The 11064-nt window shown below is 35.3% G+C and overlaps 1 protein-coding gene across 1 annotated transcript in view; it reads left to right on the top strand.

The window, feature by feature from the left end:
* Window positions 1-943, top strand: part of LOC107095762 — a 198737-nt gene extending 197794 nt beyond the window's left edge. The window contains exon 5 of the mRNA XM_015392030.1: window positions 80-943. The gene's annotated coding sequence lies outside the window, so the exon portion shown is untranslated. The remainder of the gene's footprint in view (window positions 1-79) is intronic.
* The last annotated feature ends 10121 nt before the right edge of the window (window positions 944-11064 follow it).

The raw sequence follows: 11064 nt of genomic DNA, 5'->3' as shown, positions 1-11064 counted from the left end.
TGTGTGTTTTAGAGGAAGGAAGTCAAAGTCACATCATCGTCAAGAGCATACACCAACAGTGTCCTTTCTCTCTCTGTAGGTGATGCTGATGGTGGAACATCTTCATGGCCCAAGAAATAAAGAAGATGCTGACATTTGACACTCCCACATACGCACAATGAAAAGTGAAAATATATATAATTCGAAGGTAAAAATGATTCCAGGTGGAAAAACAACTATCAAAAGGAATCAACATGGACTGGAATGACTTGGAAAGAAGTAAAAGAGGAGGAACAGCCTTCAAAAAGACTCCAGAAGCAAACCAGAATAATCTGTATTAAAACATCTTGATTTAAAAAGAGATATCTATTAGTAGTTTCTTGAAAAGTCAGTAATTGATTTACTTATTATTAACATGGAGATTCTGTAACTGTATAAAAACATTGTCTTATTGTTAGAGCTTTTTTTTTTTTTTTTACCTGAGTTGATATGTTTTCAATCTTATTTTAATTAAATAATGTTTTTTTAAATATATGTTTGAGATTTCCACTGCTTAAAGAGAGGGTCCAGTTTTTTACATTGCAAAAACTACACTGATAAGATTTGCTAAATAAGTACCTTATAAAAATTGGGAATATTAAAACCTAATAAATATAATAACAAATAGTAATAAAGAAAATGTATTTCCTTTTTTTTATATGTTTGCAACATTACATTCAGCTTTTGAGACATTTGGTTAACAAGACAAAAGTGACTTTGGTTTTTTTGACAATGAAGTAAAGATCTGACAAATTACAGACTGTGTTTTAGTTCAACATCGGCTATAGTTAAGTGGTATGATTTGTTTTACTTTATTATTTTAAAGTGTACATGGGTGAAAGGGATTCCTTTTTTTTATTATGCACTAAATGTTAAATATGTAAAAAATACAAAAAAAACTGCCAGCATGAAAAGTTTCTTTAAAATGTTGTAATCTATTAAAATATATATATATATATATATATATATATATATATATATTTTTACATATTTTTATATCCAGTATTAAACTAAAATAAGCTAAAAGGACCTGAAAACAAAGAATATTCGCCGTTGGCTATTAGCAGCAGGGAGTGTAAATGATCACATTGCTGCAGTCATAACTCACAGTCATATAGGGTGCATAATGAAAGCTGACACCCAGAGTATGTGTGTCTCCGAGTCATTTTAGACTGTTCATGCTTCCTTTCCCCTGTGTCTCTTCTTGCCTTCCTCCTCTTCTTCCTTAGTGCTGCGGGTGATGAAACTGACTCGGTTGCATCAGACCAAATTACTGCTCCTCCGCCCAACTTCTGCCTTTTCCCTTCCACACACACACTTGGATTTGTTTGTCCACACTCTCAAACCACATTAGTGTGTTTGACCCCATTGATTAAGTGTTTTCTGTTGATTCAAATCAGGGTGATCAGTCACTGATGTCTCTGTTTACTGGGCGGAGATGAGCCGATAGTGATGGATAACAGATTAATCAGTAAACACAGACCATTGATGAGCATGCAGACTTCCCAACACCGGCCATCACTGAGGGTTTCACACATAAACCTTTGTTCTGCAGCAAAGTAAAAAAAAAAAAAAAAAAAAGAAATGCATTCAGATCTACATATTGCCTGTACAACCTTGTTTAAAAGCTGTAAGTAGCTGTTAATTGTATGATCTTTATGTAGTCTTTTTCTCAATCTTCAATGAGAAGAAACAAAATACCTTGAAGTGAAATTATCTGAAATTTAATAAAAAGCTAAGATCATCCAAAAATAACTGTTTTTATTTTCCTTATTTCCTTTTTTTTTTTTTTAAGCGTACAGTACTTTCCTGTTATTGATTCTTTAATTTCAGAGGAGGCATTTGCTAATACCAATTCCAAATCTGATACAACATAAATGTTGACATCAATTTTATGTTCAATTTTCCAAGCTCTATAGCTAGATTGAACTGTTTAATCAAGATGAATGCTAGTTATAATTAGTGTTGCACCGATACCAATACCAGTATCGGACGGGGCCCCGATACTGCCCTAAAATGGTGGTATCGGGATCGGTGAGTACCAACAAATAGGGCACCGATACCATTTTGAGAGCCATAAGTTTATTCTACTATTGTCACCCACTCCTGGTAGGCAATAAAAAGTTCTACTGGATTCACTTTGTATTAGATTTTTTTTCCTGCTTCACAAAGGTAGGCAGCAGCTTGACAAAGCCATGATGGCAATTATTTTACATTAATATGGTATCTGTATCGGCCGATACTGTACAGCCAGGTATAGGGGATCGGTATCGAGATCAAAAAATGGCATTGGCGCAACACTAGTTATAATCAGTCCTTGGAGCACTTACAATGCATATTACTTAAGAACAAAAAAAGATTTGTGACAAGGTCACCTATAATGTGCAAACAATGTAACACAGTATTACCATTTCTCTCAAAAATATGTGTGGCTTAACACAAAGTTACAGTTATCATGAGGTTGTAGCTCTGCTGAGTCCAGAGTTAACATTATCTACCAAAGACTGAATGAGACAGAGCACATATATCTTTTTTCTAAATAAGATATTAGTGAAAAAAATGAGTATTCTAAATATTTGACATTTCTACAGGTGAGATGTATAAAAAGAGGCACCTGAGAGAGATTCATAAGACAGGAAATATAAAAATACATTGACTAACATACCCAAAATGACATTTAACTAAAGAAACAAGAGACAAAACAGAATAAAAGTCAGTATTCATGTTTGTATGAAGTCCTTAAAGTCAGGAAAACGCTTCACTGAACTCATTTTACATTCCTGTGAAGACTTTTCCATGCAAAAGGGTTAGCTAAAATGCTGAACTGATAGGTTAACCATAACATGTTCACTGATAATGTGTCTTTTGTATTTTATTGGTGTGACAGGTTTTTTTTTGTTGTTTTTTGTTTTCAATGCCAAACAATCAGAAAAGGCTAATTTGATTTAGAAGTTTTTGAAGACTGGAGTTTTAGACCCTGGCTCTAGTTCTTTATACGGCCATATTTAAACAAATTAAAATAAGCATTTGGACGAGGCATATTTGTCATATTAAAATTCCTTCTTGAAAATGCAAGTCTTTAGTCTGATGCAATATTTTTTCATCAGCAGTTATGAATTATATCTGATAGAAGGAAAGGCTTGACAACATTAGCCTTTGTGTTGGTAATATTTATAAGATGTTTCCCTTATCGAATTTAATTAGTGAAATTAATGACATTTTCAAAAATATTGTAATACATTGAATATGACTAAATACTGGATAGTTTTGCATTACCCTTTTCTCACAGTCCTGCTCTAGAAATTTCATTTAGTTTGTTCTTAACACAAACTATTTCCCATTTGAGAAGTTGCAAACAGAAGTGTACAGATACTTGAGTATATGTGCCTTTGATGCATTACTCCACCTCAAACCATCCGTTACTAAAGCACATACATACCCATTTTATAGCACACAAAGCATAATTATATGTCTATCAATAAATCATAGTTGACTTTCAAATATTTTATTGCAATGTGAATTCAGTCTTAACAACAAACAAACAAAAAACTTGAAGTTATAAAACAGTTTGAAAGAGAAAAGAAACAATTCTAGTATCTATTTCTCTGCTAACCATGTCTGCTAGCTGAGTTCTCGCAGTTTAAAGCACACAAGAAAGTATCTTTTACCTGATGATGTGAGACAAACCCAAAACATCAGCCAGTATGGTTGTAGTATTATGGCCCAAGGAGCGACATATAGCTGTGAAGATTGCAAGAGATGCAGAACCCACAGCTGGACCAATAGAAACACAGGAGGACATACGTGTAGCTGTTGTAAATGCGTCCGCTTTGTCTGAATACGATGTTTCTTATCACTTTGAAAGATGAACAGCAAAATTGTAAAAGTGTAAATTCTTTCGGTTTCTCGTGGCTTCTGTTGATATTTTGTTTTTTAACTGCTATTAGCTATATCCAAACTTTGGGCAGCAGCTGTCACTTTACCCAATATGGTCGGCAAGGTCCCTTCTTTTCCTGAACAGATTTGATTGGAGGAGTCTGAGATTAATAACCCATAGAACTAAATCTGAGTTCTATAGATTATCAATATGGCATGCCAGATCCATCCATCCATCCATCCATCCATCCATCCATCCATCCATCCATCCATCCATCCATCCATCCATCCATCCATCCATCCATGGTAAAAATGACTTTTTGATTTGAAAAGGTTTTTGATCCCTTGTCGATAGCTTGTTCTGTACAGGGGATCTATCTATACCCTGGACACTATAGATCTCTGTAGATAGATCTCATCGACTTGGGGATTCTAAGTCTATAGATCTAAGAGGTTCTTTATCATTGTGCAAAACAGTGACTCCAGAACAAACAGTCTCACACAAATACATGCATATATGAGGACAATTTATGAATGAATGTTGTAGAATTCTTTAAATATTTGCACCATATTGAAAGGGCAAACTCTAACTGAAGCACTTCTTTTTTACCTCTCTTGTCACTTTGATCTGATGGGATGATCTGGTCAGTGTGAGTGTTGTAGAGAATATCTGCTGTCCCCCAGAGTCCCCTTTGTGTTGCTGGAATTAACTCTGACTTGTCACGTGTAACCAACTGCTAACCTCCCAACCCATTCAGGAATCATCGCCTGTGTGTGTGAAAGGGACAGAGAAAGGAAGAGGTCAAGCTGTCACAAGCACAAGCAAAATCATTGTTACCAATGGAAAAGCATAAATGCACTCGAACTAAAACATTACATAGACATATTCTAACAAAAACTGTTGAGCTTTACTCTGAATCCTACCTGCTGGAACTTAATCATTATTTTGATGAAATTGTACAAAGTGTAGTTTAATTTTAGCAAAAAAAAACAACAAAAAAAAAAAAAAACAGCATATGGTAATGCAATTCTTTTTTTTATGGTAAGCATGGTTTTTCTTAAAACTTATCCATACATAGACTGTAGAATCTATTACAAGGTCTGTAACCTGTAACCTCTGAAGCCACATCTGGGTCTTTGAGCCCTTCACTGTGGTCAGAACAAAACTGGATATATATATTTTTTTATCATTGTTTGGTCTTTATTTTTGGGAGGGTTTCATTCTTAATATCTCAGATTTATGGTGGGTCTCACAGCTTGCTTCTGTGTACAAAAACAAGTTTTCAAAAATAGAATTTCATAGTTTCAAAATCATAGTTTTCCTTTTCAGTTTTAAAATACCGGTAATAAAAAGAAAAAATATTTGTTTAGTTTCCAAGGCTATCAGTATTATATTTAATATTTAAATCTTTATTATGGTCTTAAGTTGTAATTGTATTTTGTAGCCATAGTGGCAAAACTGGTTCTTGGGATTAAAAATGTTGCAGACTCCTGATCTATACCAGAGTTCATGATTATAACCTTGAATTAAAAACACTTCTGGTGCAGGTTTTGTAATAGCAATTACATGTTCAAATGATAAGAGTAAAACTTTGAAAATAGCATTAGTGTTATACAGTGTAATTTACATCATAATAGTTAAAACACATTTTATTGAGCCTTAAAACAGATTTCCAATCTGCTCTTTATTTTCATGGCTTTACAACCTCTGTTTGTATATGTTTTAATTCTCCCTGAGGAACATTATGCTTCATACTATTAAATCCCCCCTCATATTTTTCCCAAACTCATTTTAAACTCTTAATATCTTCCTAATACTCACTTCACTATGATTGGTTAATGTAGGAGAGTTCTGAATAATTGCTGGATGTGTTTGAGGTTGATGTCATTGACTGTTTAGGATGCAAACCACAAAAAAGTCTCAAGAAAATAGTCTTTCTGCTCTCTAGAAGAAGAATTTTCTTTTTCAACCCCAATTTCCTCTTGTCTCTATTTTGTGTTTGTTTGCATGGCCTAAAGTCCTTGTACATACTCAGTGACTCATAATGGGATGACTATTTTGCATTTCTTTTATTTTAACCTCCCTGCTGCCCTGTGGACAGAGGCTTCACAGCATTCGATGCAGAACCAGCAGGTTCTGCAACAGCTTTTTCCCCACCGCCATAAGACTGTTGAAACTCTAATCAAGTCACAAATTGAGTCTCTGCATCACACTTGTAAACATGTTTGCACTACATGGCAAATTTTTAAATCCCTTTAAACAGAATTCAACTGTGTGTTCTACTGCAACAAGTGTTGCCTTTTGCACCATGTCTCTCCTAAACTGTTTACTATGGAAGTAAATCTGTGTCGCTGGGATTCGAATTAAAAATGCCACTGAAATTTAAATTTTGTATGTTTGTACTTACTGTTTCAGTGTTAAAATATATTCAGAACACATTTTGACCTAAAAAAATCATTGTCATTATTTCTACACAGTTGAAATTTCATTTGTTATTTTCTCTTCAAGCTAAAAATTCACATTACTATTTCAAAGTGATTACATTTTCAATACTTATTTTTCTGTTTAAATTTTCAGTGTTAAAAAAATCTGCATCTAAAAAAAATTCAACCTTTCAAAATTCAAACTCAATATTTTCAGCCTCCTGAGATTCAACTGGCTCTATTCCACTGTCTTAAATTCGGCGTCTAAATTCAGTGTAAAAAGGGAAGGTTTACTTCAGGTCACAGACATTAGCAATGGATTGTGGTGTCCAACACCCAGCCAACTCAACGGTGAGTTTATTACTTTCATTTTTCTGTAGTTGAGTTAGCGTTAGCTTGCATGACCGGCTCCGTCATGCTGGTTTTCCTTCCGTATGTGCGCCACAAGCGTCACGTCATGTGACTAAGAAAACGTAACGGGATTGGCTGGGTGTTGGACAGATTTACTTACATCGTTTACATTTTGATCACTGCTGCACTTTATAAAAGGAAATGTTTATTTCACTTCTAAGCTGCTAATTCAATGTCAAAAAAGCTGTATGCATCAAAATTTCATTTTGTATACACAGTGTATACAAAATTACCATAAAGTTTGTCTACGTCCACACTAATCATTTTCAGAAATAAAGAAAAAAGTTTATATATATTACTCCAATATTTAACAAAGTGGGGTCCCCTTTTAGACAAATCGCTATGATGAAAATATAGTCTTATTTGCAAAGTTAAGAGTTTTTAAACAAACAGGTTTTTATTATTTTTTAAAGGATCAGGACAGGACAGGACCATCTTGCATTAAAACTTACCTTGTCACCTAACATCAAACTTAAATTAATTTCATATGGCTTTGATGTAATAGACCAACACAAAGTAGTGCATAACAAAATTCTGGGGTATGGTCTTACCTTGTAAAAACAAACTAAATAAAAATAAAGATTGCTTAAAGTAAGCTAAAGTTGTTTTCATCTTCCAGTGGAAGTATATGTAAAATTAAATAATTAGATATGTGCTTAAAATAAGATGACAAAATAATTTTTTTGCAATCTTATTCTACCGGCATTTTTTTTTTTTTTTTTTTACTGACCTGCTCAAATCATGTAAATAAAAAAATGACTTGCATATATTTCCTTTCTGGAGCTTATGAAGCTTTGCACGTCTAATAATAAAGAATGTCGCCTCTTATTCTTTTAAAAATAGCTTACAGTAAGCTCAGTGTGATTAGATGGATTATATCATTAAATATTAATTTTCAGATCTTGTTGTGGGTAATTGGTAATCGGCAATTTTCAGTGAGGATTCTGCTTAGGGTTGTGATGAACCTCAACATCTCGTTTTTTCCAGAGTCCTTAAGCCCTGATTGGACTATCATTTGTCGTATCCACTTTCCAAAATCCGACTCTGTCAAGTAAAATCACCAAAGACTGCCTTCTTTGCCTGACAGCAACTAAATATTACAATTATAACCAAACTTCCTGAATGATACGGGCACGGCCATGTTGATTTGCTCGTTTCCCTCTAGAGAGCAGTAGTACCGCAGATCGTCACGTGGAACCATGCTAGCGTGATCTGTAAACGGTCTTAGGAACTGAACTCGGCATGGTTAACTAATCCAAGCTACACTATGTCCGAACACGGCACGGATCAGTTTTCAGAGAGTAGTGCAAATGGGGCTAATGTCTGCCACAAAGTGTTTTTCTTTCTGGGGCAAATGGTTCAACTTTGATGTCATCTGACAACGGCACCTTCCTTTAAATGCTTTGTTTGTTTGTGGCAATCAGGACTTTATTTCCTCCTCTGAGCAATAGCTTTCTTCTTTCCATTTTTCCATTAAGACCAGACTTGTGAGTTGCAAACATAATTTCATCAGCTCATCCAGAGTTACTGTGTATTTCTTGGCTGCACCACCTGTCAGTTTAGGTTTATGACCTTATCCTGGCATGTTTGCAGTTCTATTATGCTCATTCTATTTTTGGATGATGAATTAGACATTACTCTATGAGGTGCATGAACCATGGGAAATTATTATATTTCCTAATAGCTTCCCAGCTTCATCCTTGACCTTTCTGCAGTTTTCCTTAGTTGCCACTATGCTGGGTTTTGTTTTTACAGATGTTTTCTAAGGTGGAAGGAATCTGGCCTTTGGTAATTATCAACATAAGTTCTGGATAATAGAAAATGATAGGATGGTAAAAGTCCACCTAAATGATGCCAAGATGTCTAATCCCCAAACTTACCTTACTCCTTTAGAGGCCAATACAGCCCACACTGGGAGACTGGCCAAGAGAGGTTTTTAACATATTTTTTTTTTCTTTTTTTCTTTAAAGTAATTTGTATTGAATTCCTGCCAGTAAAGGGATGTTTATTGAAATCCAAAGCACATTTGCCCATCAAATGCATACATTAAAGGACCAAAATGTTGTAATGGGCATAATACCCAATATAAGTGCCTCTAGCACGTGACAGAACACAGCAGGGAGGTGTTTATTATGCTGTCACATCTCAGCATGAGTGGGTAAAAGAAATGCTTCTTTCCCAAAATTGCTGTGTTTGCTTGTGCTTTATTTTGTGAAAATACACTTTAGGAGTGATCTAAAATCTAAAACATTCATTTAACGGGTTATTTGTTGTCTTGGCAACTAGTAATGTAATATCCTCTTAAAGGTAAGCCAAATAGGAGACCAGTGTGGTTCTTGGTGGCGCTGAGTGCTGCAGCCCTTCATATCAACAGCAATGTTACAAAGGGCTGCTTTTCGAAAATCGGCTGGCCCAGATTGTTTAGCTAGGGCATTATTCCACATTGGCAAGGTTTCAGTGTTGCCTATGTAACACAACAACTTGTCTATTATTAAAAAGCACACACACAGCATAAAAGACAAAAGTTAATGTTGAATAATTTCCAGGTATCTACTTGTGCAGAATCTTTCTAAATCCTGGCATGAAGACAGGATAACCTCTACTGCTGAAGCCCTAAGGTGTTAGAAAGTAACCGAACAACCTCTAACATATGACCGTTAGTATTCTGGATTATTTCTTTGTTGCCTTTTGATAAAATCCTAATCACCTTAAACAGGATCTCCTCCGCCATTGACCACTGAGCAGCTTTTGGTCCGTGTGTGGCTGCATGAAGACATGTGCGTTGCTCAATCTCTTGGAGCATGAAGAACAGAAAGAGTTTGGAGATTAAAGGAAACTCAAGGGATTAAGGTCATTTCCTGTGTTTAAGCTGTAAATTAGCCCTTTGGTACCACATGGGAAAACATGCCAAGTGCCAGAATCCTGTACAACAAAACTTAAACAACTGACTTTCAATAAGTTTCAGACACAACAAAGGGTGTAGGAGGAGTTAATTATTGCGGCCGGGGGTGAAACTTATAAATCGATAAATAAAGAAAACCTGGATTTTCTTTCACCAATTGAGCTCAGAGTGGTAACAACTTATCAACTTGAATTTCATAGCCTTTCTGAATTTTAATTACGCAAGAAGGGCATGGTGTAAATAACAAGTAGGTTTTGAAAGTACCGGTACTGTACTACTTTGAAAGGAAAAAAATATATTATTTAAATTTTAAATATTTTACCAGATTTGTTAGGGGAAAAAAATTATTCGATGTGTATGCCATATTTTGAAGCCTTGTTGGAATTTTTTATTGGTCAAATTTATTTATGTACTAGCAGTTTAACAGGTTTTTTTTTTAACTTTCTGACATAAAAAATGAGTAATCTGTAAAGATAATGCACTTGTGATATATTGAAAAAAAAAGTTTCATTTGTAAAACATGTTTTATTTGGGTAGAGCGCTTGTGACTCTCTGCAAGTATGTCTCTATAAGGATTTACCATGGTATGAACCCAACAAAAAATTGACAGGAATCAAACGAGTCTCTCAAAAAGAGAAACATGGTGGCAAAGTAAAACAGATTTTTTTCTGTATGAAAAGGTAAACAGCACAGGTTCCTCTCACTACTAGTTTGTCCAGAAACACCCAGCAAACATTTTTCTGTCCTGAAAACAGCTGAACAAGAGTACACCAGACAACTTCATCCAGTTTCAATAGATCATGCTGGGGGTAGCATAGCTCCGGTTTTTTGCTTTTCAGAAATGGTGCAAATTCCCATGCTTGTCATAAGTGTTAATTAAAAAAGAAAAAGGCTTTGTGAGTGCATGTACTTCCTGCGGAGGATAAGGAGAGCCCACCTGCCCCCACCCATCCTCAGGGCCTTCTACAGAAGCACCATAGAGAGCGTTCTGACCAGCTGTCTCACTGTGTGGTGTGGAGGCTGCAGCGCCTTAGACTGGAAGAAGGTGAAAAGAGTAATGAGAACAGCAGAGAACATTATCTGGGCTCCTCTTCCCTCCATAAAAGACATTTTATCCCAGTGCTGCATGTCCCGGGCCTGAAACATTATCATTGACCCTTCACACCCTCACCATGGGCTGTTCTCCCCACTGCCCTCTGGGAAAATGACAATAAAAGTTGTCTAAGTCTAAACAAAGAAGAAAACCTTAACTGGTTCCGACATCAAGGTTCTGCTGACTGAGCAGCAGAATTAAAGGACCGGTAAAAGCCAAGCATTGAAATAAATCATAAGAGCTGCAAATGCCATGATTGCACTGTTACAGAAGTAAGAATTGAATAAAAACATAAGAATAATACTAAAAAGAAAAATCAGTTGATCCGAAAACAGTCAAT

Source organism: Cyprinodon variegatus, unplaced genomic scaffold (genome assembly GCF_000732505.1).
Source record: "Cyprinodon variegatus isolate N-32 unplaced genomic scaffold, C_variegatus-1.0 Scaffold571, whole genome shotgun sequence".
Classification (NCBI taxonomy): Eukaryota; Metazoa; Chordata; class Actinopteri; order Cyprinodontiformes; family Cyprinodontidae; genus Cyprinodon; species Cyprinodon variegatus.
The sequence above is the reverse complement of the archived record's forward strand: the minus strand, read 5'-3'. Positions and strand labels throughout refer to the sequence as shown.